This window comes from Eptatretus burgeri, chromosome 9 (genome assembly GCF_056783735.1).
Source record: "Eptatretus burgeri isolate ZD-2024b chromosome 9, Ebu_testis_v1, whole genome shotgun sequence".
NCBI classification, from domain to species: Eukaryota; Metazoa; Chordata; class Myxini; order Myxiniformes; family Myxinidae; genus Eptatretus; species Eptatretus burgeri.
In genome coordinates, this window is record NC_140969.1 from 3,650,878 (window position 1) to 3,676,632 (window position 25,755).

Genomic DNA, 25,755 nt, shown 5'->3' on the forward strand with positions numbered 1-25,755 from the left:
GGCTGAGTGGATACTTGGGGGGTCTGGGTGCTTTGGGGGGACCTGAAGAGTTGTGGAGCGCCTTCAAGACCACCGTCCTTGATGTTGCCGGTGGATGTATTGGAGCTCACCGCAGGGCAAAGAAGAATTTTGTCTCTCAAGGGACACTGGATACCATTGACCAGAGTCGCAGGGCCAGGCTGAATGGCAGAGCTGAGCTGTTCAGGGAGCTGAGGCGTAAAACTGTACGTGCACTGAGGGTGGACAAGGAGGCCTATGTGCGAGGAATCTGTGAGGGGGTAGAGCATCACCTGTGGACAGGTGATTCTCGTCCCGCTTACAGGGGAATTTGCGCATTGCGTTCATCCAAGCCCATCCCTCGGAGCACTGCAGTTAGAGCAGAGAGTAGTAGGCTCTTGACAGAGGAGTCTGAAGTGAAGGCCCGCTGGGCCGGTTACTTTGAGCGGTTGTACCAGGCTGATCCCCCAGCTGTCGAGTTGGACGTCAAGGGTGTTACAATCCCTGTTGCTGACCCTCAAATCAACTGTGGTCCACCTTCGCTTGTGGAAACACGGGCTGCGGTGAACCAGTTGAAACAGGGCAAAGCTCCAGGGATCTGTGGCATCCATGCTGAACTTCTCAAGGCTGGTGGAAGTGCTGCACTCGTGTCATTGCATGCAGTTTTATGCTCTACCTGGAACGCAGGCATCATCCCAACTGACTGGAAGAGGGGCCTTGTTGTCCCTCTCTGGAAAGGGAAGGGTGATCGCCAAGACTGCAACAACTACCGAGGGGTGACGCTGCTCTCAGTGCCGGGCAAGGTCTTTGCTCGGATAATTCTTGATAGGGTACGCCACCATCTGCTTGAGCACCAGCGTCCAGAGCAGTCAGGCTTTACACCAAAGAGGTCAACGACTGACCGTATCCTTGCCCTTCGTGTCCTCACCGAACGCAGACGAGAGTTTCGGCAGGGGCTGCTTGCAGCCTATGTTGATCTCTGTAAAGCATTCGATTCAGTGAATCGGGATGTCCTCTGGAGGATTCTTGGTCTTCGTGGGGTGCCACCAAAACTGATCGATCTGATGTCTGAACTCTACTCTGGTACTGAGAGTGCTGTGAAGTGTGGTGGTACCATCTCTGACTTATTTCCAGTTGTTACTGGAGTTCGTCAGGGGTGTGTACTGGCCCCCACACTTTTCAGCACTTGTATGGACTGGATTTTAGGGAGGATGTCTGAGAGATCAAGATGCGGTGCATCGTTTGGGAATGTCAAGATCTCGGACCTTGATTTTGCAGATGATGCAGTCATCTTTGCGGAGACTTTCGATATCCTTTTGGGGGCCCTCGAGGTGCTGAATGAGGAGTCGGAGCCACTGGGATTACGGGTTTCTTGGGTCAAAACTAAGATCCAGGCTTTCGGTGACATCTTGGATGCTGCTGTCCTGTCTGTGTCTGTTTGTGGTGAGGATGTTGAGGTCGTAGAGAGATTCACTTACCTTGGCAGTGATATTAATGTCTCTGCTGGCTGCGAGTCAGAGGTCAATAGACGTCTGGGACGGGCCTGGGGAGTCATGGATTCACTGGATCATGGGGTGTGGCGCTGCCGGTACCTGTGCGGGAGGACGAAAGTCCGAGTCTTCAGGTCCTTGGTACTTCCAGTCTTGCTCTATGGATGCGAGACTTGGACTCTGACCAAGGATCTGAGACGGAGACTTAATTCCTTTGGTACCAGGTCTCTTCGGAGAATCCTTGGCTATCGCTGGTCGGATTTTGTGTCCAACGAGTGGTTGCTGAGAAAGACTCGGATGAGATTTGTTACCTGCATAGTCCGTGAGCGTCAGTTGCGGCTGTATGGACATGTGGCTTGTTTTCCTGACGCTGATCCTGCTCCCAGATTCTCTCAGCGGGGGAGTCTCGTGAGTGGAGGAGGCCAGTGGGCCGACCACGTGCCTCGTGGTTGCAGCAGGTTGACCATCATCTCAAGGAGATGGGGATGGGCCTGGCATCTGCCTGGGGGATGGCCAAACGGAGGCCCCTGGAGTACCGGCGGAAAGTGGACGCAGCGACGCGCTGTTCTGGCACATGCTCCCATACCTGACCTGATTTACATATATATATATATATATATATATATATATATATATATATATATATATATATATATATATATATATAATATGTAGGATGACTGTGGAGGTGAGGTTGAGGAAGAGAGTGAGGGCTGAACCAAAGACCAGATGGTGGAAGCTGAAGGAGGAAGACTGCTGCGTGGAATTTAGGGAGGAGGTGAGGCAGGTGTTGGATGGTGGTGAAGAGGGGTGGGATGATTGGGCAACTACAGCATAAGTGGTGAGGGAGATAGCTAGAAAGGTACTTGGTGTGACATCTGGACAGAGGAAGGAAGATAAGGAGACTTGGTGGTGGAACGAGGAAGTACAGGAAAGTATAAGGAAGAAGGGGTTGGCGAAAAAGAAGTGGGATAGTCAGAGAGATGAAGAAAGTAGGCAGGAGTACAAGGAGTGGTGGCACAAGGCAAAGAGAGAGGTGGCAAAGGCTAAGGAAAAGGCATATGGCGAGCTGTATGAGAAGTTGGATCCAAAAGAAGTGGATAAGGATTTGTACCGATTGGCAAGACAGAGGGACCAAGCTGGGAAGGATGTGCTGCAGGTGAGGGTGATAAAGGATTGCAGATGGAAATGTGCTCACAAGCGAGGAGAGTGTGTTGAGAAGTTGGATGGAGTACTTTGAGGAGCTGATGAATGAAGAAAATGAGAGAGAGAGAAGGTTGAAGAGGTGGAGATAGTGAATCTGGAAGTGGGGTGGATCAGTAAGGATGAAGTGAGGACTGCTATGAAGAAGATGAAAAGTGGAAAGGCAGTTGGCCCAGATGGTATACCAGTGGAGGCATGGAAGTGCTTCGGAGAGATGGCAGTGGGGTTGTTAACCCGATTGTTTAATAAAATCTTGGAAAGTGAGAGGATGCCGGAGGAGTGGAGATTGAGTGTACTGGTTTCGATTTTCAAGAACAAGGGTGATGTGCAGAGCTGTGGAAATTACAGAGGGATAAAGTTGTTAAGCCACACCATGAAGTTGTGGGAAAGAGTAGTGGAAGCTCGGTTGAGAGGAGAGGTGATGATCTGTGAGCAGCAATATGGGTTTATGCCAGGAAAGAGCACCACTGATGCGATGTTTGCTTTAAGAATGTTGATGGAGAAGTATAGGGAAGGCCAGAAAGAGTTACATTGTGTGTTTGTGGATTTAGAGAAAGCTTATGATAGGGTGCCAAGAGAGGAGTTGTGGCATTGTATGAGTAAGTAGGGAGTGGTGGAGAAGTATGTGAGGATCGTGTAGGATATGTATGAGGACAGTGTGACAGCGGTGAGGTGTGCGGTAGGAATGACGGACCGGTTTAAAGTAAAAGTGGGATTGCACCAAGGATCAACTCTGAGCCCTTTCCTGTTTGTAATGGTGATGGACAGGTTGACGGACGAGATCAGACTGGAGTCTCCATGGACTATGATGTTCGCGGATGACATCATGATCTGTCGGGAGTGTAGGGAGCAGGCTGAGGCGAGCCTCGAGAGGTGGAGGTACGCACTGGAGAGAAGGGGAATGATAGTCAGTCGGAGTAAGACGGAGTTCATGTGCGTAAATGAGAGGGAGGGTGGTGGTATGGTGCGGTTGCAAGGAGTTGAGGTGGGGAAGGTGGATGGCTTTAAATACTTGGGATCAACTGTCCAATGTAATGGAGAGTGTGGTAGAGAAGTGAAGAAGAGAGTGCAGGCAGGATGGAGTGGGTGGAGAAGAGTTGCAGGAATGATTTGTGACAGAAGGGTAGCTGCAAGAGTGAAGGGGAAAGTATCTTAGACGGGAGTAAGACCAGCTCTGTTGTATGGTTTGGAGGCGGTGGCACTAACAAAAAGACAGGAAGCGGAACTGGAGGTGGCAGAGTTAAAGATGCTGCGATTCTCGTTGGGAGTGACGAGGATGGATAGGATAAGAAATGAGTATATTAGAGGGACAGCGCAGGTAGGACGGTTTGGAGACAAAGTGAGAGAGGCGAGATTGAGATGGTTTGGACATGTGCTCAGGAGGGAAGCGGAGTATATCGGTGAGAAGGATGTTGAAGATGGAGTGGGTGGAGAAGAGTTGCAGGAGTGATTTTTGACAGAAGGTAGCTGCAAGAGTGAAGGGGAAAGTATTGTTTCGAATTTGCCGCCCGCACAGCGGGCAAAAGTGGCAAATTGCCGCTTTAGCCAATGGCGGCCGTCTCACCCAGCGGACGGACAATTCAGTCGCGACTTTCCGGAACAACGCCGAAAACCAGTCACGGGTGTGCTCCAATGCGCACACCACGGCCTAGTCAATGTACTACCCGCGCGCGACAGGGTCACTCGTCAAATTAATCGATATACCTAAGTATTCGCGTGGGCAGCTTACCGAGAGACTGTACCTCAGCTCGGCCTGCTCGGACACGAACCGATAAAGCGGTTCGTTCCATTCTGGGATAACCGAGCGGTTTATTATCGCGAGAACTTGCTGGACCCATTTCTTTTATCGGCTATTAAAAAGCCCGCTATTATTCCGAGAGCAATACGGCGGTTCGATGGGGAAAGAGGACACAACGAACGGGTTAACATTCACACAAGGACATTTATTTATAATAGCACGCATGCAGGCATGCACGTATATATTTATGCAAGGCAAAGAAAAGCACGACAAGAAGAACTGCAACCGTCTATTATTATTATTATTATTATTATTTACAAGCACTTACACAGTTCTACTTGCGGGACATGGCGCCACAACATTCACACAAATAAAAGCAAAGAAAGACCCCCTCACAGACAAGGAAGCCAGACTGGACCCGTAGGCCTTTCTGTTCAAGGAGCTTGGTTGACCGAAGGAACTCCAAGAGGCCACCGCAGGTTACCTCCACCCTCATGGTAACTTGGTTGGACGACCCTCGATGGACCCTGTCGAGCACCTCCACCGACTGACTGCTCCACACAGATCGAGACCTCCACCGACCGACCAACAACCAACTCATAGATCAAGACAGCTCGACAGCTGCTCGACAGCCCCCTTCGCTCTTCCAGCGCGAGCTTTTATCCCCCTTGGCTTCCCGCCCCGCCCTCCTCTCAGCTCCTGCAGGGAAACTTCCAGAAGGGGGGTGTTTTTCGTAGCAGTCATTCCCGGTCGCTCTTCTTTATTCTCTCTCTCCACTCACCCACCACTCAAGTAAGAGGAAAAATATGTGCGTTATCGGAACGCCTTCTTCTTTCTCCATGGCAGAGACAGTTTTTGATGCGGAGAGGGTTGTAGCGTGGTTGTGGAGATGGTGGTTGAGGTGATCGTGGTTGTTGTAATGGTGGCGTGGTTGGGCGCTTGTGGAAAAGGTGGTTGAGGTGATCGTGGTTGTTGTAATGGTGGCGTGGTTGGCGTTGTGTGGTGGTCGTGAGGGTGGTGTGGTTGGGCGCTTTTGGAAAAGCTGGTTGGTGGTGTGGTTGGTCTAAAATAGCGATAGCAAAGAATAACGGCTAACTCAAAGATCACAGCCCTGTCCACACGAATAATCCCCATTAAACAACGGTGGGGAAATCTAACTGAAAACGGACTTAGCGATAAAACTGATCTTGGGGATATCCTTTATGGTGCTCTGCTAATTTCCACAACCGAAACACTACCCCCTCCCCTTTTTACAGACTCGTCCCGAGTCGTAGAATTTTCGTGTGCCATCATGTGTAAGTTTCCCCTCGTACGTTTTATCTTCGGATCCCTGAGTGCGACATTTAGTGTATTCGTGTCTCAAAAATAAATAGCCTACGGGCTGAGTAACTACCTAAACAAACCCACTCATGCAAGCAACTTAACTAAATTGCCAGCGCTATGACACACATGCAGGGGGAGCAAAACCATGTACAATTTAGCCTTAACTTAAACCTTGACCTTATAATTTTACACTAAACCATGGCCCAGGACTGATGGACTCTGTGGGGAAAAAGGCACATAGCAAAGTCATCCCACAGGCTATTTTGTGAAACAGAGAACCAGGCTACGCACACGCAGTCTCTGACTCATGAATCCAATACAGGTGACAGGGAATGTGGCCGGCTGCACCAATGCAGTCCTTGGCCTCCCCCTTGAAATGAGCGCAGTGAACACAAACGGTGCACGGGCTGCACAAATGCAGTTTCCAGTGTGCGGCTGCCTGCAAGGCAGTCCCTGCATAACACTGAATGGGCACTGACGCAAGCAAACACAAGCAATGAACAGTGCACGGGCTGCCAATGCAGTCCCGTGATGCGGCTGCCTACAGGGCAGTCCCTGCAGGACGCGCGATGATCCTGGCGCACATGACACCTGAATGGATGAGCAAATGCAACAAACACGGTGCACTGCCTGCCAATGCAGTCCCGTGATGCGGCTGCCTCCAGGGCAGTCCCTGCAGCATGCGCGATGATCCTGGCGCACATGGTGATGAATGGATGGGCAAATGCAACAAGGGCTAGCAGGCATGGGGTTAAGGCAAAGGCAGGCAGACAAGGCAAAACAAGGCCGTTGTAGCAAAACAGCCGGCAGATGAACTGACCGGCACAGGCCTTGTATCAAAACAGCTGGCAGATGAACTGACCAGCACAGGCCTTGTATCAAAACACAGCCAGCAGGTGAACTGACCGGCACAGGCCTTGTAGCAAAACACCCGGCAGATGAACTGACCGGCACAGGCCTTGTACCAAAACAGCTGGCAGATAAACTGGTCGGCCTCTTGTCTTGTCCGGCAAGTGTGTGGAGGGAGTGCAGTGGTGCTGGCCACTCGGAAGGCGGGCTCGGACCTACCCTACTGTCTCCCTCCCAACCTATCGCCTTTGCCTGTCTGTCCATACCCACTCCCTTAATTTGCAAAAAAATCCACAATTGAGCCCCATCTTATTTTTTTGTTTTATTTTATTTTTATTTCCCAAGAAATCGTCTCCCTTACCCCTTTATTGTCTTTGTCTGGCTAACCTATTCTGTCACCTAGCCTACTCCCAACCCCTACGTTCCCTTCCTGGAGGGAAATAAGGGAGAGCTAGTGTCCTGTGTCGAGGCCCATTGAAGCCTCAGAATGGCCTCCTCAGATTTCAGCGATCTAACTTCATCACGGTGAGTCCAGCGGCCCACAACAAGAGCGAAGGGATGGATGGTGCGGAGGGGTACATTTCTCTATCTACCCTAACATTATTAACTTTAAACTACCCAGGGCTTTCCAAAAGCGCCTCTCGCTTAAACTACTGGTTCTACCAACCAAGATTCCCGTCATCTGTTTTGGTGTTCTCACAATTTGGGCCTTGCCCTCAAAGTTTCCTCCCGTGCCCTTGCACGGTTTCGTGGCTGGGACGCGTGGCTCCCTTGGCAGGAACCACCCTCTGCTAATTCTCAAACTATGGCACCCCCGGGCCCTGCAATTGTCTCCGAGCCTACCAGCTCCCTAAAGACTGGGGAGTGCCCTCCCTGGTGACTCCCCTGAAACGCTCACATGGCAGGCTGGCACCCTGGGCCCCTTCCCTGGGTGCCCATGCCCAATGCACTGCCCATGTGGCCAATGGCGCCCCAGACCCCGCATCATGCGGGCCCACCCGTGCCCACTATGCTATCCCGGCCCCCTCTGGACCCTTGGCCTACCGCGGCCGACTAGCCCGGTGCCCGGGGTACCCAATAAGCGATACCCATCGTTCGCAGCCATGCTCCCAGCCCGTCAACAGGGCTCCTGCACCCCTCTAAACGGGTTTCGAGCCTTCGTTCCCACCAACAGCAAAACGACCTCCATTTTGTCAATTTGACTAACCCCCTAACTCACATTATACTGGCCCCGGGGTCCCTTGGGTGGGAATCACTCCTCCCCCCAATCACTCATCGCACCATACATACCACATTCGCTCCATACACACAGGCCCGCTGGCCTCACTCACTCATCATGTACTTTTCCCATTCCATTTCTCACACATCGCTGATCACTGCCATTCTTCTCACTGCATCCCCTAACTACTCCGTGCTCCCTCGTCATCCCTTAAACTAGTAGCACATTCCATTTAACTCTACGTAGCTAAGCTATGTCCCCACTACACATCCAAAGTCTGTCCTTGTCCTCAAAATCCAAAAATCAATTTCCCATCCTAAATCGAAACTGCAATCCCTCTAACTAATCCATTCCACGGGCCCCATGAGGACTTGTCCCTGCCCCATTAAGCCGGTCCAGCTATCACTAACCCTTCCCCCTAACTAGTGGTATCCTGTGCCCGGGCCAAGGGGGTCTTCCACCCCTTGCCCAGGAATCCTGTTCACCCGAAGCGAGGCTTGCTTTTTAATTTTTTATTAAATGTGGCACCAGCGCGGCAACTCGCAACCTGCGCACTGTCCCCGTGACGTCATGGCAGCTGCTCGCGCTTCGTGCACCTCATCCCTCCTCGGACGGTACCATCAGGCAGGGATTTCCCCTCCTGCCGGATTCCGACCATGCAGCCACGACGTCACCCTGTGCATTAAAAACAAGCCTCGTGTTTCGAGAGCTTCCCCACGCGAACACGTGCTCTACTCGGTGGAGCTTCACAAACACGCTCGTGTGGAGAACCCATCCGGTCCAAATCTATATCCAGCCTACCTTCTGTCCGTCCGCGGGATCGGCTAATCCACCGCGTGCGTTTACGGACCGGGCTTCACTCCCGCAGGCGTGCACGTGGCGGCCTCGTGCGTAGCACAGCACGGACCCCGTACGTGCTGCCGTGCAAACCCGGCACGGTTCCCAAAACATCTACGGCTGCTACTCGGCCTTTGTCCACTGTCAGGCACCGTCGTCGTCGCACTCTCGCGCACAAACTCCCACGTGCCACGACGCTTACACACCTCACCAGGACAATCGGACATGTGGTTGCGTGTTCCCGCATGCCAGCCGCCATCTCACTCACATACAGCGACCTCACACACACGGTCTCTCTCACACACGGCCGTTCTCTCACGCATGCCCTTTCACTCGCACACGTGGTTCCACTCACACACGGCCTTCCACTTACACAGGGGATTTCACTCACACACACCATTTCACTCGCACACGCTGTCTCTTCCACACACAGTGCTTCATCCACACACGGTGTTAAATCCACACACGGTGTGCTGGGAGGCACGCACTTCGGCTCACTCGCAACCTCGCACACCATTTTACTCACACACGCGGTCTCTTTCACACACAACCTTTCACCCACGCTATGCGTGCTTTTCAGCACACATTTCGCCACACTCGTGAACACACACACCGGGACATTCACACTGGGAATTTGTGCCCCAAGGGGTGCCGGGGCCTTCACACCCCCCCAAGCTCCACGTGCACCCATCCACAGCACTCGCCCCCTCTAACTCGCATAGCTCGACCGGACCCACCTGGTCGAGATCCGCTTCAAGGGAGCATAGTCTCCCTCCATTACTGAAGGAGGCTATCCGGCTGCTTGCACCGGGTCACAACACATTCCCCGAGCTCCCCCTCATCGTCCTCCACTACCTCCATGTGTGTCTGCTCGTCTTTCACCCCGTTTTTATTGTGTAGTCTCTCCACTACCGTTTCTACCTCCTGTGTCTCTGTTATTTCTTTTACCTCTTCCATTATTTCCCTCGTCTCTACGTGTCTCGTACACGTCTCCGTCACCCCATTTAATTTTTCCCTCTCTATCACCGTCACTCTCTCTGCCGTTACGAGTCTCGTCCAACATGTCTCCCATATTAATTTGTCCTCCATTGCGGGGCCGACACAGTCCACACTCCTCCCCCCGACCGTTGGTTCGGTCGTACTGCCACATGGCGCCACCATTATGCCCGCCTGCAGGCATCGCCCCACGCGCTGCATCTCTCCCTGCAGTGTTTACATATTTGCATCTATGCCGCCCCTTATTGCATCCATTTTGCCATTCGTGGCTTGTAAATCGCCCCGCAGATCCCGCATGTTTGCATCCATCTTGGCGTCCATATCGTGCGCATTCGTTTTCATTTCGCTCATCAACACCTCAAACATTTCCATCATCTGATCCGTGGGCGGATTCGTACGTGGGGGCGTTCGTCCGCCGCCCCTGCCAACTGCGCCCATTTCGAGCTCTGCGTTTATTTACGGGGTAAATTCATCCTGTATATTAGGAATGTCCTGCACGGGGATTTCGCCCTGGGCCATGGATTCTATTATTTCCAAATCCATTACCCCCTGCGGCCGTTCACCTTGAACCGCCATCTTGCTTATCGGAACAATTTAAAAGCTCGTATTTGGTGGGGATCGAGGGTCGCTCCACACACCCCTGACCCGATTCCCGTTAATTTGGTTCGGAGGCGAGATGGGTTTTAAATCCCACTCCTGACACCAGTGTTACGAATTTGCCGCCCGCCCAGCGTGCGAACAGCCGCTTTAGCCAATGGCGGCCGTCTCGCCCACAGGACGGACAATTCAGTCGCGACTTTCCGGAACAACGCCGAAAACCAGTCACGGGTGTGCTCCAATGCGCACACCACGGCCTCGTCAATGTGCTACCCGCGTGCGACAGGGTCAATCGCCAAATTAATCGATATACCTAAGTATTCACGCAGACAGCCTACCGAGAGACCAAACGTCAGCGAGGCCTGCTCGGACACGAACCGCTTAAGCGGTTCGTTCCATTCTGGGATAACTGAGCGGTTTATTATCGATATATATATATATATATATATATATATATATATATATATATATATATATATATATATATCTATATATATCTATATATATATATATCTATATATATATATATATATATATATATATATATATATATATATATATATATATATATATATATATATATATATATATATATATATATATATATATATATATATATATATATATATATATATATATATATATATATATATATATATATATATATATATATATATATATATATATATATATATATATATATATATATATATATATATATATTGTTGCGTCTTGCGCCCCGCCGGCGTGCGAACGGCCACGTACAACTCGAATCGCGCACTGCCGCCCACCGGACGGACAATCCAGTCGTGACCCTCTCGGACTAACGCCGGGAACCAGTCACGGGTGGATCTTTCGGTCTCACCGCGATCGAGCCAATCAGCCCCCGCGTGGGATAGGGTTGCTCGCCAAATTCGAACTACCTAAGTACCCACGCGGAGGGTAGACCGGGCGATCGCACCTCGCCGCAGGTCGACTTCGGACACGGGCCACTTAAGCGACCCGTTCCGTACTATCAGAATAACCGAGCGGTGTTATCGTCGACCTCGACGGATCGATTAATTATCGGGCGTACTCAGCCCACTACCAACCCTTTACGTGAAGCAAGATGGGGGTTCAATGGGGGAAAAGACGAAGCGAAGCGGGAGACAGTTCAACAATAAAGCACATTTATTCTCGGCACACGGGAAGCACACAAATACAATTCCACCAAATGCACACAAAAAAAGAAAACACAATTCCATTTACACAAAAAGCAAACATAAAAGTGAAAACACAGTGCAGAGCTAATTCCGACTACCGAGCACACGGCAACACTTATACAATTCTACTTCACAGACGGCGCCGACAACACATACCCAAAACCAAGGAAAAGAAATACCTCAAGAATGAGGTAGGCCTGGGGCCGAGACCTGGTCGGGCCTACCCGTCTGGTGATGAGACGCGGAGCGGCGATGGCCCCGCAACCCGCGGGCCTCGTGGACAGTGCCTGGCAGGGGGTGGGAACGGGGCCCCCTTGGTCGCACTATCTCAGCGCGGGGGGAAACAGGAGGGGGGTTGCTGATGCTCGGGGCATAGAGGATCTTTATTATATGCGCGACGGGCGCCTCCACCTCGGCCAGGTCGCGCTGCCGGCCTCCCTCGGGCGCGCAGCTCCTTGCACGACGCGAGCACCCTTCGTCCGACTCGCCGCCTCTCCACAGCTCGTCCCCTCCGTTCCGACTCTCCTTCGCCTCGTTCCGACCTTTACGACTCCCTTCTTCCTCGTTCCGACTTCTTACTACTCCTTTCTTCCTCGTTCCGACTTCTTACTCCCCTTTTCCCGACGAACACCGTCCTTTATCCCCCGTAACTTCGCCTTTGACCCCCTCCCTTTGACCTTCAACTCGCTCCCCATTGGCCCGACAAAAAGCGGGCGTGAAGGCTTTTTGATCCACAAATTTGCATATACCGACCGCCCTGGGGGCGGCACCAATTCGCCCCTCGCTCACCGATTGGACGGCAAAAAGTGGGCGTGTGTCGTTTTGGATCCGTTTTTGAAGCAGAAAATCCGTGGTTTTGTACACGCTGTTCAACGTGCGCCCTACACGAGTCCAGCATCGGTGCCCATGAGTGGCGCGAGATGACGGTGATGCGATGGTGGCGAGTTGTGACGGTAAAGGTCATGGCGGTTGTGGTGAAGCGGCGTTGTGGTTGGTGGTTGATGTTGTGGTTGTGATGGTGGCGATTGGTCCAAAATAAAGATAGTAAAAGAAAAACGGCTATCCTGAAGAGTCGCAGCACGTATAAATGACATGTATTCCCACTAGACAACGGGTTTGGGCCTAACTACACATGCACTTACCGAGATACCTCACCTAAGGGACCTGAATGGTGGTTTGCGAATCTGGTAACCACAACACTACCCCCTTCCTTTTACAGACTCGTCCCGAGTCGTCAAATTTTCGTGTGCCATCATGTGTAGTTTTCCCTAGTACACTTTACCTACGGATCCCTGAGTGCGACATTCATGGTATTCGTGTCCCCAAAATAAATAACCTGAGGGCTGCGTAACTACCTAAACAAACTCACTCACACGGACGACTTAAATAAAATTGCCGGCGCTAGACAGACATGCCGGGGGCGCACTCATATTTACAGTACATCTTACCCTTAACTTACAAATCTTACACTAAACCATGGCCCAGGATCATTGAACTCTGCAAAAGAAAGCAGTTAGCAGGGAGCCAGGCTGCCCGCATGCAGTCTCTGGCTCAAAACAATGCAGGTGACAGGGAACGTGGCTGGCTGCTCCCACGCAGTCCAAGGCCTTCCCTTTTGAACTGAACGCAGTGAACCACAACGGTGCTTGGGCTGCACAACGCAGTCTCCGTGCCAGCTCAAGTGGCACACGCAATGAGCACAACGAATGGATGCATGAACGGTTTGAACTGAATGCAGTGAACCACAACGGTGCATGGGCTGCACAACGCAGTCTCCGTGCCAGCTCAAGTGGCACACGCAATGAGCACAACGAATGGATGCATGAACACAAACACGGTGCACGGGCCGCCACTGCAGGCCCGTGTTGTAGCTGCCAACAGGGCAGTTCTTGCAGCTTGCAAACTGTTGCTTTTACGATCCTGGCGCACATGGAAATGAACAGGGGGGGGCAAAGCAAAAATTGAACGGGGGCTGGTGAACAGGGGCAGTGGGCATGGCATGGCAAAGGCAGCAGGCAAACACAGCCCGCAGAAGAAGACCGCTGCAGGCAAACACAGCCCGCAGAAGAAGACCGTTGCAGGCAAACACAGCCGGCAGATGAACTGGCCGGCACAGGCCTCGAAGAAAAACAGCCAGCAGATGAACTGGCCGGCACAGGCCTTGAAGCAAACACGGCCAGCCGATGGCACAGGCCTTGCAGCAAAACAACAGCTGCCGATGAAGTTGGCCGGCCTCCGCCTTGAAGCAAAACACGGCCAGCCGATGAAGTTGGCCAGCTCTTGCCGTTCAGTGGAGGTTGGTGGAGGGAGTGCGGTGGTGCTGGCCACTTGGAGGGCGGGCTCGGACCTACCTACCTGTCTCCCTCCCAACCTATCGCCTTTGCCTGTCACTGTACATACCCACTCCCTTAATTTGTCAAACCCCAATTTAGCCCCAACTTAATTTTTTTGTTGTTTTTATTTTTACTCCCCCACTATAAATCGTCCCCTAACCCCCTTTATCGTCCTTGTTCGGCTAACCTATTCTGTCACCTAGCCTACTCCCAACCCCTACGTTCCCTTCCCAGAGGGGAATAAGGGAGAGCTAACGTCCTGTGTCGAGGCCCAACGAAGCCTCAGAATGGCCTCCCCAGAGTTCGGCGATCTTACCCAAAGTGGGTCCAGCGGCCCACAACGACAGCGAGGGGATGGATGGTGCGGAGGGGGCACATCTCCTAATCTACCCTAACCATTTAACTGTTAAACTACCCCGGGGCTTTCAACAAGCGCCTCTCGCTTAAACTATTGGTTCTAACAACCCAGATTCCCGTCGCCTGTGTTGGTGTCCTTACAATTTCGGGCCTCGCCCCCCAATTTCTCTCCGTGCCCTCACACGGTCTCCTGGCTGGGACACGTGGCTCCCTTTGGCAGGCACGACCCTCTGCCGAATCTCCCGCTATGGCACCCCCGGGCACTACACTGCCTCCGAGCCTACCAGCTCTAACACCGGGGAGTGCCCCCCATGGCACCTCCCCTGAAACGCACACGTGGCAGGCCGGCCTCCCGGGCCCCTTTCCGAGGGTCACCCGTGCCCACTGCACTGCCCACGCGGCTAATGGCGCCCGGGCCCCTGCACCAAGCAGGCGCACCCGTGCCCACTACTCTATCCCGGCCCCCATGGCCCTTGGCCTACCGCGGCCGACTAGCCTGGTGCCCGGGGTACCCACTCAGCGATACTCACCTTTCGCAGCCACGCTCCCAAGCCCGTCAACAGGGCTCCTGCACCCCTCCAAATGGGTCTCGAGCCTACATTCCCACCAACAACAAAACGACCTCCATTTTTCAATTTGACTAACCCAGCTAACTCAATCTACACTGACCCCGGGGTCCCTTGGGCGGGAGTCACTCCTCCCCCCAATCACTCATCGCACCATGCATTCCCCATTCACTCCATTCACACAGACCCGCTGGCCTCACTCACTCAACATGCACATGCCTCACAACTCACCAACTCTTCAACACACACACCGCTGAACTCTGCCATCCTTCTAACTACCTCCCCTAACTAGCTCGTGCTCCCACGTCGTCCCTTACACTATAGCACGTTCCTTTTAACCTACGTAGCTAAGCTACGTCCCCTCTACACATCCACAAGTCTGTCACTGTCTCCTAACTCATTTTATTTCCCAACCTAAATCTGACTACAATCCCTCGAACTAATCCATTCCACGGACTCCATGAGGACTTACCCCTGCCCCATGAAGTCGGTCTAACTAAGCTAACCCTTCCCCCTAACTAGTTTTCATCCTGTGCCCAGGGTTAAGGGGGTCTTTCACCCTTTGCCCAGGAATCCTGTACACCCGAAAGTGAGGCTTGCTTTTTCCTTTTTTTTTTTTTTCATGCGCAGCACCTGCGCGGCAACTCAGAGCTCACGCACTTTGCACCTGTCCGTGACGTCATGCAGCTGCACGTGTTCCTCGTCCCTCCTTGGACGGGACCATCCGGCAGAGATACCCCTCCTGCCGGATTCCAACCCCACGTGCAGCCATGACGTCACCGTGCGCAAAAAAAAAAACACAAGCCACACGTCTCGAGGGGTTCCCCACGCGAACACATGTGCTTTGCCCGTTGGAGCTTAACACACACGATCGCGTGGAGAACCCGTCCGGTCCAAATCCGTTTACCTGCCTAAACTTTGTCCGTCCGCGGGATCGGCAAATCCACCGCTGGCGTTTCCGGACCGGGACTTCACTCTCGCAAGCGAGCACGTGGTGGTCTCGTGCGTTGCACAGCACGAACCGCGTGCTCACTGCTGGGTGAACCCGGCACGGTCCTCGAAACAACTACAGCCGCTACTCGGCTTTCTCTCCTCTGTCGCCTTCGTCGTCGCCATTCCACACACGCATACCTGCGTGTCACGACGCACACAGTCCACACCATCACATTCACACGGGGAGACGCGGCTGCGTGCTCCCGCATGCCAACCGACATCTCCCTCTCATACCGCTCTCTCACACACACGGTCTCCCTGGCACACAGCGACCTTGCACACGGCCGTTCACTCACGCGTGCCTCACTACTCACACAAACCATACTACTCACACGTGGTGCTCCATTCACTCGCGCGGGGGCACTCACCCGCGGTGCCTCGCCCACACACGCGAGGGCACTCAACCGCTGTGCCTCATCCACACACCGTGCCTCACTCATACACGCGGGGGCACTCACCCGCGGTACCTCACTCATACAGGCCGTTTCACTCACACCCACGGCCTTTTCCACACCACGTCCCTCACTCATACACGCGGGGGCACTCAACCGCGGTGCCTCATCCATACACGCGGGGGCACTCACCCGCGGGACCTCACTCATACTGGCCGTTTCACTCACACACACGGCCTCTTCCACACACGGTTCCTCACTCACACCTTGCACCACACACACAGGGACAACCACACTGGGGATTTGTGTCCCCACAAGGGTCTCCGGGGCCTCTACACCCCCCAAGCTCTCCGTGCACCCGTCCACAGCACTCGTCCCCTCAACCTCGCAAAACACGACCGAACTCACCTGGTCGTGACTCGCCTCAAGGGGGCATACTCCCTCCCCTCGTTCCTGGAGGAGGCCATCCCGCTGCTCGCACCGGGTCCCTACACGCTCCGCGAGCTCACCCCCATTGTCCTCCACTACCTCCGTGTGTGCGTGCGCGTCACTTACCCCGTCTTCATCGTGTAGTCTTCCCTCTATCGTTCCCATCTCCCGTGTCTCTGCCAACTCTTCACCCTTTACCTCCCTTGTCTCAACTATTATTTCTGTTGTCGTCACCTCGTGTCTCGTCTCACACGTTTTGGTCTCCCCATTTAATTTTTCCCTTTCGGTCATCGTCACGACCCTCGCCCAACACGTTCCACGAATTATTTTTTTCACCCGCCTCCACCGCGGGCCTGTCAGCCGTTGCACCCCCTTCCAGCTCGTTTGTTCCGACACGTGGAGTCGCCATTTTAAGTTCCCTGCTCACGGCCTTCATGCCCGCCTGCAGGCTTCGGCCCATGTTCTGCGTCTCACCCCGTAGCTCTTTCATCTCTTCCCTCATTTGCTGTGTATTCGCATCCATCGTTTCGTTCCTGCCTTTCATTCTGTTTTTTATTTCATTTGTATTTGTATCCATCGTCGTTTTCACTTCATTCATTTGTTTGTTCATTGCCGCCAGCATGGCGCATAGCTGGGCCATGTTGGATGCACTCAGCTGAGCCGTTTCGGCAAGGGTTGGGGAAGGGTCTTGGTGGAGAGGGGGGGGGGAGGTGTCATACACCGCGGCCGCTGCCGCCTCGGGCCCTGGGTTCAGTTGGGCGAGTCCGTGTTCCTGCACAATCAACATTTCCTGCTCGGGGATTCCATCCTGGACCATGGATCCTACACATTCTACATCCATTTCTAATACCCCCGGCTCCCGCTCGCCTTGAGACGCCATCTTGCTTCTCGTGAAGGGTTAATTTAGCTCGCTCGAAATTTGGAGGGAATCGGGGGTCGCTTCTCTCACCCCTGGACCGATTCCCGTGAATTTAGCCGGAGACAGGAGAGCCCGTTTTCCTGTTCTCCGATACCAGTGCCGCGAGGAGGGCGATGAATTTGTATCCCACTCCTGACACCAGTGTTGCGGTCTTCGCGCCCGCCGGCGTGCGAACGGCCACGTAACTCGAATCGCGGCACGTCGCCCACCGGACGGACAATCCAGTCGTGACCCTCTCGGACTAACGCCGGGAACCAGTCACGGGTGGACCTTTCGGTCTCACCGCGATCGAGCCAATCAGCCCCCGCGTGGGATAGGGTTGCTCGCCAAATTCGAACTACCTAAGTACCCACGCGGAGGGTAGACCGGGCGATCGCACCTCGCCGCAGGTCGACTTCGGACACGGGCCACTTAAGCGACCCGTTCCGTACTATCAGAATAACCGAGCGGTGTTATCGTCGACCTCGACGGATCGATTAATTATCGGGCGTACTCAGCCCACTACCAACCCTTTACGTGAAGCAAGATGGGGGTTCAATGGGGGAAAAGACGAAGCGAAGCGGGAGACAGTTCAACAATAAAGCACATTTATTCTCGGCACACGGGAAGCACACAAATACAATTCCACCAAATGCACACAAAAAAGAAAACACAATTCCATTTACACAAAAAGCAAACATAAAAGTGAAAACACAGTGCAGAGCTAATTCCGACTACCGAGCACACGGCAACACTTATACAATTCTACTTCACAGACGGCGCCGACAACACATACCCAAAACCAAGGAAAAGAAATACCTCAAGAATGAGGTAGGCCTGGGGCCGAGACCTGGTCGGGCCTACCCGTCTGGTGATGAGACGCGGAGCGGCGATGGCCCCGCAACCCGCGGGCCTCGTGGACAGTGCCTGGCAGGGGGGTGGGAACGGGGCCCCCTTGGTCGCACTATCTCAGCGCGGGGGGAAACAGGAGGGGGGGGTTGCTGATGCTCGGGGCATAGAGGATCTTTATTATATGCGCGACGGGCGCCTCCACCTCGGCCAGGTCGCGCTGCCGGCCTCCCTCGGGCGCGCAGCTCCTTGCACGACGCGAGCACCCTTCGTCCGACTCGCCGCCTCTCCACAGCTCGTCCCCTCCGTTCCGACTCTCCTTCGCCTCGTTCCGACCTTTACGACTCCCTTCTTCCTCGTTCCGACTTCTTGCTACTCCTTTCTTCCTCGTTCCGACTTCTTACTCCCCTTTTACTGACGAACACCGTCCTTTTATCCCCCCGTAACTTCGCCTTTGACCCCCTCCCTTTGACCTTTCAACTCGCTCCCCATTGGCCCGACAAAAAGTGGGCGTGAAGGCTTTTTGATCCACAAATTTGCATATATCGATCGCCCTGGGGGCGGGGCCAATTCGCCCCTCGCTCACCGATTGGACGGCAAAAAGTGGGCGTGTGTCGTTTTTGATCCGTTTTTGAAGCAGAAAATCCGTGGTTTTGTACACGCTGTTCAACGTGCGCCCTACACGAGTCCAGCATCGGTGCCCATGAGTGGCGCGAGATGACGGTGATGCGATGGTGGCGAGTTGTGACGGTAAAGGTCATGGCGGTTGTGGTGAAGCGGCGTTGTGGTTGGTGGTTGATGTTGTGGTTGTGATGGTGGCGATTGGTCCAAAATAAAGATAGTAAAAGAAAAACGGCTATCCTGAAGAGTCGCAGCACGTATAAATGACATGTATTCCCACTAGACAACGGGTTTGGGCCTAACTACACATGCACTTACCGAGATACCTCACCTAAGGGACCTGAATGGTGGTTTGCGAATCTGGTAACCACAACAATATATATATATATATATATAGTAGAGATACAGATAGATATCGATATATAGATATTGTTACGGCTGTGGAAATTCGCAATACACCATAAAGGTTCCTTAGATCAGTGATGACGCGAAGTTTATGTGCAGATAGGTCCCCACCGTTGTTTAAAGGGAATTTTTCGTGTTCACCGGGCTGTGACCTTTTGAGATAGCCGTTTTTCTTTATCTATCGTTATTTTGAGCCACCATTGCAACAAACCTCCATGCAAACCACAACCGCCACCAAATACGCCACAACGCCACCACACTCACACCACCGCCACAACAATCACCACCATCTTCGCCACTACGCCCGCTTACGAACGCCATCCTCCGCGGACCACGTAAGACGGTTTCCGCACCACGGAAACCGTCCGAGACAACGTGACCACTCCTACTTTTGCAATTTCCCAAGAATGCGCTTTAGAAAATCCCAAGAAATCCCAAGACGCAGGTTTCGCTGTACAACAAACAATTTATGCTCTCCAGCTTGTGTATTACGATCTAACATATTCGGCGATTCCGCATACATCGTCTTAACTGTAAAATAGTCACAAATTTGAATATCATAAACCGCATGTACTAGCCTGGTTCCCCGGCTTGTAGGGTCAAGCCGGGGAACCAGCTACGCATGTACATGGAAAACAAGCGCTTCACGTTTTGACTTTTTTTACATTGATATTTGTCTGGATACCACCAAGAATTGATTTTTCACAAAGTATCGTTTTGATCCTTCTGTCAAGCAATTGCAAAAATCGAAAATTAATAGATTCAAGGCGCTCCCTCAAAGAGGTACACCGGCACACAGCAAGCAGTGTCTAAGCTGAGTGTCTCATAACACGTGCTCTACTTTTTGCCAGGTCGGTTAAACTGGTGTAGGTCTCAGATTAGGCACTCCTCAGCGAGCAGTGGCACGATCTAGAAACCCAACTGTTCTTAAGAAAGAGACTGGTCGATTTTACGATCTTCCGGATTGTAGAATCGAACAGTCTCTTCGTTCTTGCGAGTTTGGTTAGCATCCACATACCGTTTGTGACATCGTCCGTACATGACGTCTTCCACGATACACTTCGGGGGTTTCCAGGTATGACACGACATTCCGCTGTCGCGTGCTACGCACTGGCGTGCCAGCATCCGGTTCTGCACAGACGACGCATGTAGATGATTTGTGCGAGGTGTTTTGATCATATTCACCTCCGAGAAAACGCGTTCCACGCAGGCTGAGGACTGTGGGAGCACAAGCAAGGCACACATGAATTTCTCGAGAACGAGGAACTTTGGAACTCCATTTCCATCTTTGACCTGTTGGATATGATACCAGAATTGCGAGGGATCCATGCTCACGTCCTTCAGCGTGTCTTTGTAATGCACCAGTGCTCTCCATTGATCGTCCAGTACATCGAGGTCCTCTTTGCTGACCAGCTGCGGCATCTTAATGGCCAACGGAACGACGCTTTTAACACGGTTGGTGGACAGGGCGTTTTCTGGGTCAATACACGGCAGATGTGCGAGAAGACTGTTGGGTGTCAAGTCGAAGCGCTTTCTAATTTCACAGCACAGCTGGACCAGATAACTTCGGCAGTCTTCTCTGAAGTTCTTCTCCTTGTCCTCTAGTGGCGCCCTCTGCAGATCGGCTGTACCTCGCCCGCCGATGTTTACTTCTTGCCATGGTTTGTGGTATTATTCGGGTCAATCTCGGCGAGGTCGGCATTTTCCATGACGCCTTCCCTCACGAACATACTCCGGATTTCTCTGTAACCCTCCCTTATCGACGCGAATACTCGATGTAAGCGGAAGGATTCCGACTGGAACTCCAAATTCAAGGTGTCGATTTTCGGCACGATGTAGTTGAGAAACAACATCATGTGTTTCGCTCCACTGGTAGTCATGGTTTTATATCTCTGAGGCGTGCCATCGATCTTGTCAACAGGAGACTGGGACTGGAAGAAGAGCATGAGCGCGTCGCATTGCTCAATGATGCGAGCTATGACCGTGCCACGAGAAAGCCACCTCATTTGGGATAACTGCAGTATTTTGTGCCTTGGGCTTTGAAGCGCCTCCTGAATCAAATGAAATTCGTGCTGACGCTTGCTGCTGTGGGAGAAATAGCCGCAAACGTCCTTTATCCAAGCCTCCAGCCATGACAGAAGTTTGTGGCTGGCAGCACTCGCACACAACGCCAAAGAATGGCAGATGCACCCCAGTACAAATACGTGGGGAAGGTCTCTTTTCAGCTGAGCTTGAAAACCACTCCGTGCCCCCATCATCGTAGAGCAGTTGTCACTGGCGAAGTCCAGGATATTGTTCAGTGGAATGTCTCTGTCGTTGAACTCTCTCTTTACTTTAAAGAGCTTTCGCGCTGCCGTCTTCAACCTTGAGTACGGCCAGTAGGGAATCGCAGACTTTACCCTGGTAGTGGTATCGCACGACGATTGCCAGTACCTGTGATACAGAGATATCCGTACTTTCGTCTATGATCAGAGAAAACCAATTTTCTCGGCGGATTGTGGACATGTACTGCTTTTGGTCATGGACGATTCCATGTTGTAGGACGTACGATGCCTTAGTCCTCTTCATTTTCATGGTTGAGGCTATTTTACTGTTGAGGAACATGGATGCAAGGAGGTCAGAGAGATGATCCATCTGTCGAAAAGGAACCCTGTGCTCGGCAACGTACCCACAGCGAGTAGCGTTTCCACTCTCGCCACTTTCTCAGTCAAATCTGATTCAGTCGACTTCTTTTTGAAGAACTGGTCTATGTTCACCGTCGCGGCTTTATCTGCGAGAGCCTTCGTGTGCTTGTTTGTGGCACCGTGTTTCTTTAGAGTCGATTTGTTGGGATCTTTGAATTTGCAGTCGCAGACTGTGCACACTGTATTCATATCACTGTACTGCCCTATCCACGGCTTTAAATCGGGATCTTTCAACCATTCTTTGTTGAAGCTCATTAGATAGTACTTACGCTTCGGCTCTTCGTCACCAGAGTCCGCTAGTTCATCATTTCTGTCCATCATGCCCTTGCCAACTCGGGCCGAAAAAACACAGAAAGTTTGAATTCGCAACTTCTAAGACAGAAAGCGAAACCCACACGGAGACGGCGAGGTGTCGCCACTCCATGTTCAAAGATTCCTGTCGCACGAGTCGGCGCGGCTAGACTGGATCCGGGCCCACTGCTTTCCGCTGCGCTTCCCAGAGCGGAGAGGACGCAATGAGGCTGGCCCCCGTCTCTTTTCATCCGCACATTGTTTCGCTTGCCAGCGAGGCCTGTACCGACGATTGGCGCTGGTCAAGCAGCGGTCGAAATTTGCAACATGACCAAAAATCCCAAGATTCATCCTATTTTTTGAAGAAAATCCCAAGATCTTGGTAAAAATCCCAAGGAGTGGTCACGTTGGTCCGAGAAGGATTGGCAGAACAAAAGCACTTGTGAAGCCTGTGGGGTTTTTTCCCGCCATTTTTCCCCCGCGCTTGGTGTGAAGGAAAGGGGGAGGGTAGCTCGTCGCCGATTGGTGGATGAACAGTGTGAGGCGGTCGGGGTGAGGGAACGCCCCTTTTTGGGAACCTTCTCGAAGGAAGGTGGAGCCGAAAACGGGGAGGAGCGAAGGGCGGAGCCCCGCGCTATATAAGGCGGACCGCCCGCGAGGTTCGCTCTCTCTCTGTCGGGGTCGTGTTGGATTATACTCGCTTTCTTGGTGGACATCATCCTCTCGCTTCATCTTCGAGTCTCTCTTGGTGGTCGAGGTCGGGCTCTCTCATCTTGGCGTTGGGCGACCTGTCAGTGAAGGCGCGGGCCGGTGGCGAGTCCAGGCGACACCTCAGAGACGCAGACGGGAGGCGCAGCCCTACCGGCTGTGTGGTGCGAATCTGCGCGTCTGGCGCGGGACGCCGGAGAAAACTCACCGACCACGTCGTCGCAAAGGCCCGAGAGCAGGCGCGGCTACGCTAGCTGCCGTGGGAACAAGGCGTCGCGACCTGCCCACCGTCACACCTCGAGGGGGCAGGTAACCAGCATGGTCTCGCGGGCCTTTTCGGTCATCCACGGCCCACGACCATAAAGGTTTACGAACCCCGTCTACCTCCCTGCCTATGGGGAGGGTTGTCCTGTTTTTGTATGCATGCTGTGGTGCACTGGCGCCGTGTCCTGTTAAGTGCATGTACATTCTCATTGTAGTCGGTTGTATTGCTTTTTATTTGCCTTGCTTGTAAATACGTGCATGATTCCTTGCTTGTGTTGTGTGTGCAATATGTGCTTTATAATAAATGTCCTTGTGTGCAACGTATCCCGTTCGTCGCGTCCTCCTTTCACCACATTGAAAGTGCCATCTTGCATCGTGGAATGAGTAGTGGGTTTTAAACACCCGATAAATAATCTGAACCGTCGAGGTCGACGATAACACCGCTCGGTTATCCCTGTAGCACGGAACTAACCGCTTCAGCGGTTCGTGTCCTAAGCCGACCTGCGGCGTGGTGCAACCCCTCGGTATGTTTCCCGCGCGGGTATTTAGGTTTATCGACATTCGGCGATTCACCCTATTTCGCGCGGGTAGAATGCGGACTGGGTTGTGGTGAGGTTAAACCCCCACCCGTGACTGGCTCCTGGCGGTAGTTCCAGGAGGGTCACGACTGAATTGTCCGTCCAGTGGGCGACGTGGCTGCCATTAGAGGTACGCAGCCGATCGCACGCCAGGCGAGCCAGAATTCGTAACAATATATATATTGTTGTGGTTACCAAATTCGCAAACCACCATTCAGGTCCCTCAGGTGAGGTATCTCGGCAAGTATATGTGTAGCTAGGCCCAAACCCGTTGTCTAGTGGGAATACATGTCATTTATGCGAGCTGCGACTCTTCAGGATAGCCGTTTTTCTTTTACTATCTTTATTTTGGACCAACCGCCATGATTACCACCACAACCACAACATCAACCACCAACCACAACGCCGCTTCACCACAACCGCCACGACCTTCCCGTCACACCTCGCAACCGTAGCATCGCCACCGTTCTTGCCCCGCTGTGGGTACCGGTGTTGGATTCGTGCAGAGCGCGCGTCGAACAGCGTGTACAAAATCACGGATTTTGTGCTTCAAAAACGGATCAAAAACGACACACGCCCACTTTTTGCCGTCCAATCGGTGAGCGAGGGACGATTTGGCCCCGCCTCCAGGACAAGCGATATATGCAAATTTGTGGATCAAGAAGCCTTCACGCCCACTTTTTCTCGGGCCAATGGGGAGCGAGGTGAAAGGTCAAAGGGAGGGGGTCAAAGGCGAAGCTACGGGGGGATAAAAGGACCGTGTTCGTCAGTCAGAGTGTGTGGAAGTCTGGAGCCCGAAGCCTGCAGTAGCTGGAGAAGCTGAAGAGAGTCGAACGAGGAGAGCCCAAAGAAGAGTCCAGGGTGGAGAGTCCAGAGGCGGAGAGGCGGCAGCGGCGAAGGCAGACGAGGGGGTGCTCGCGACGGTGCCGGGAGCTGCACGCCCGAGGAAGGCCGGCAGCGCGACCTGGCCGAGGTGGAGACGCACACCAGGGATAATAAAGATCCTCTATACCCCGAGCATCAGCAACCCCCTCCTGTTTCCCCCCGCGCTGAGATAGTGCGACCAAGGGGGCCCCTTTCCCACCCCCTGCCAGACACTGTCCGCGAGGCCCGCGGAGTGAGGCGCCAACGCCGCTCCGCGTCTCATCACCAGACGGGTAGGCGCGACCCGGTCTCGGCCTCAGGCCCGCCTCATCCTTGAGGGTATTCTTTTCCTTGGTTTTGGGTATGTGTTGTCGGCGCCGTCTGTGAGGTAGAATTGTATAAGTGTTGCCGTGTGCTCGGTAGTCGGTATTAGCTCTGCATTGTCTTCGCTTTTATATTTGCTTTTTGTGTAAATGGAATTGTGTTTTCTTTTTTTTGTGTGCTTTTGGTGGAATTGAATATGTGTGTTTCCCGTGTGCCGCGAATAAATGTGCTTTATTATTGAACTGTTCTCCCGCTTCGCTTCGTCTTTTTCTCCCATTGAATCCTCATCTTGCTTCACGTAAAGGGTTGGTAGTGGGCTGAATACGCCCGATAATTAATCGAACCGTCGAGGTCGACGATAACACCGCTCGGTTATTCTGATAGTACGGAACGGGTCGCTTAAGTGGCCCGTGTCCGAAGTCGACCTGCGGCGAGGTGCGATCGCCCGGTCTACCCTCCGCGTGGGTACTTAGGTAGGTCGAATTTGGCGAGCAACCCTATCCCACGCGGGGGCTGATTGGCTCGATCGCGGTGAGACCGAAAGGTCCACCCGTGACTGGTTCCCGGCGTTAGTCCGAGAGGGTCACGACTGGATTGTCCGTCCGGTGGGCGACGTGCCGCGATTCGAGTTACGTGGCCGTCAGCACGCCGGCGGGCGCGAATACCGCAACAATATATATATATATATATATATATATATATATATATATATATATATATATATATATATATATATATATATATATAT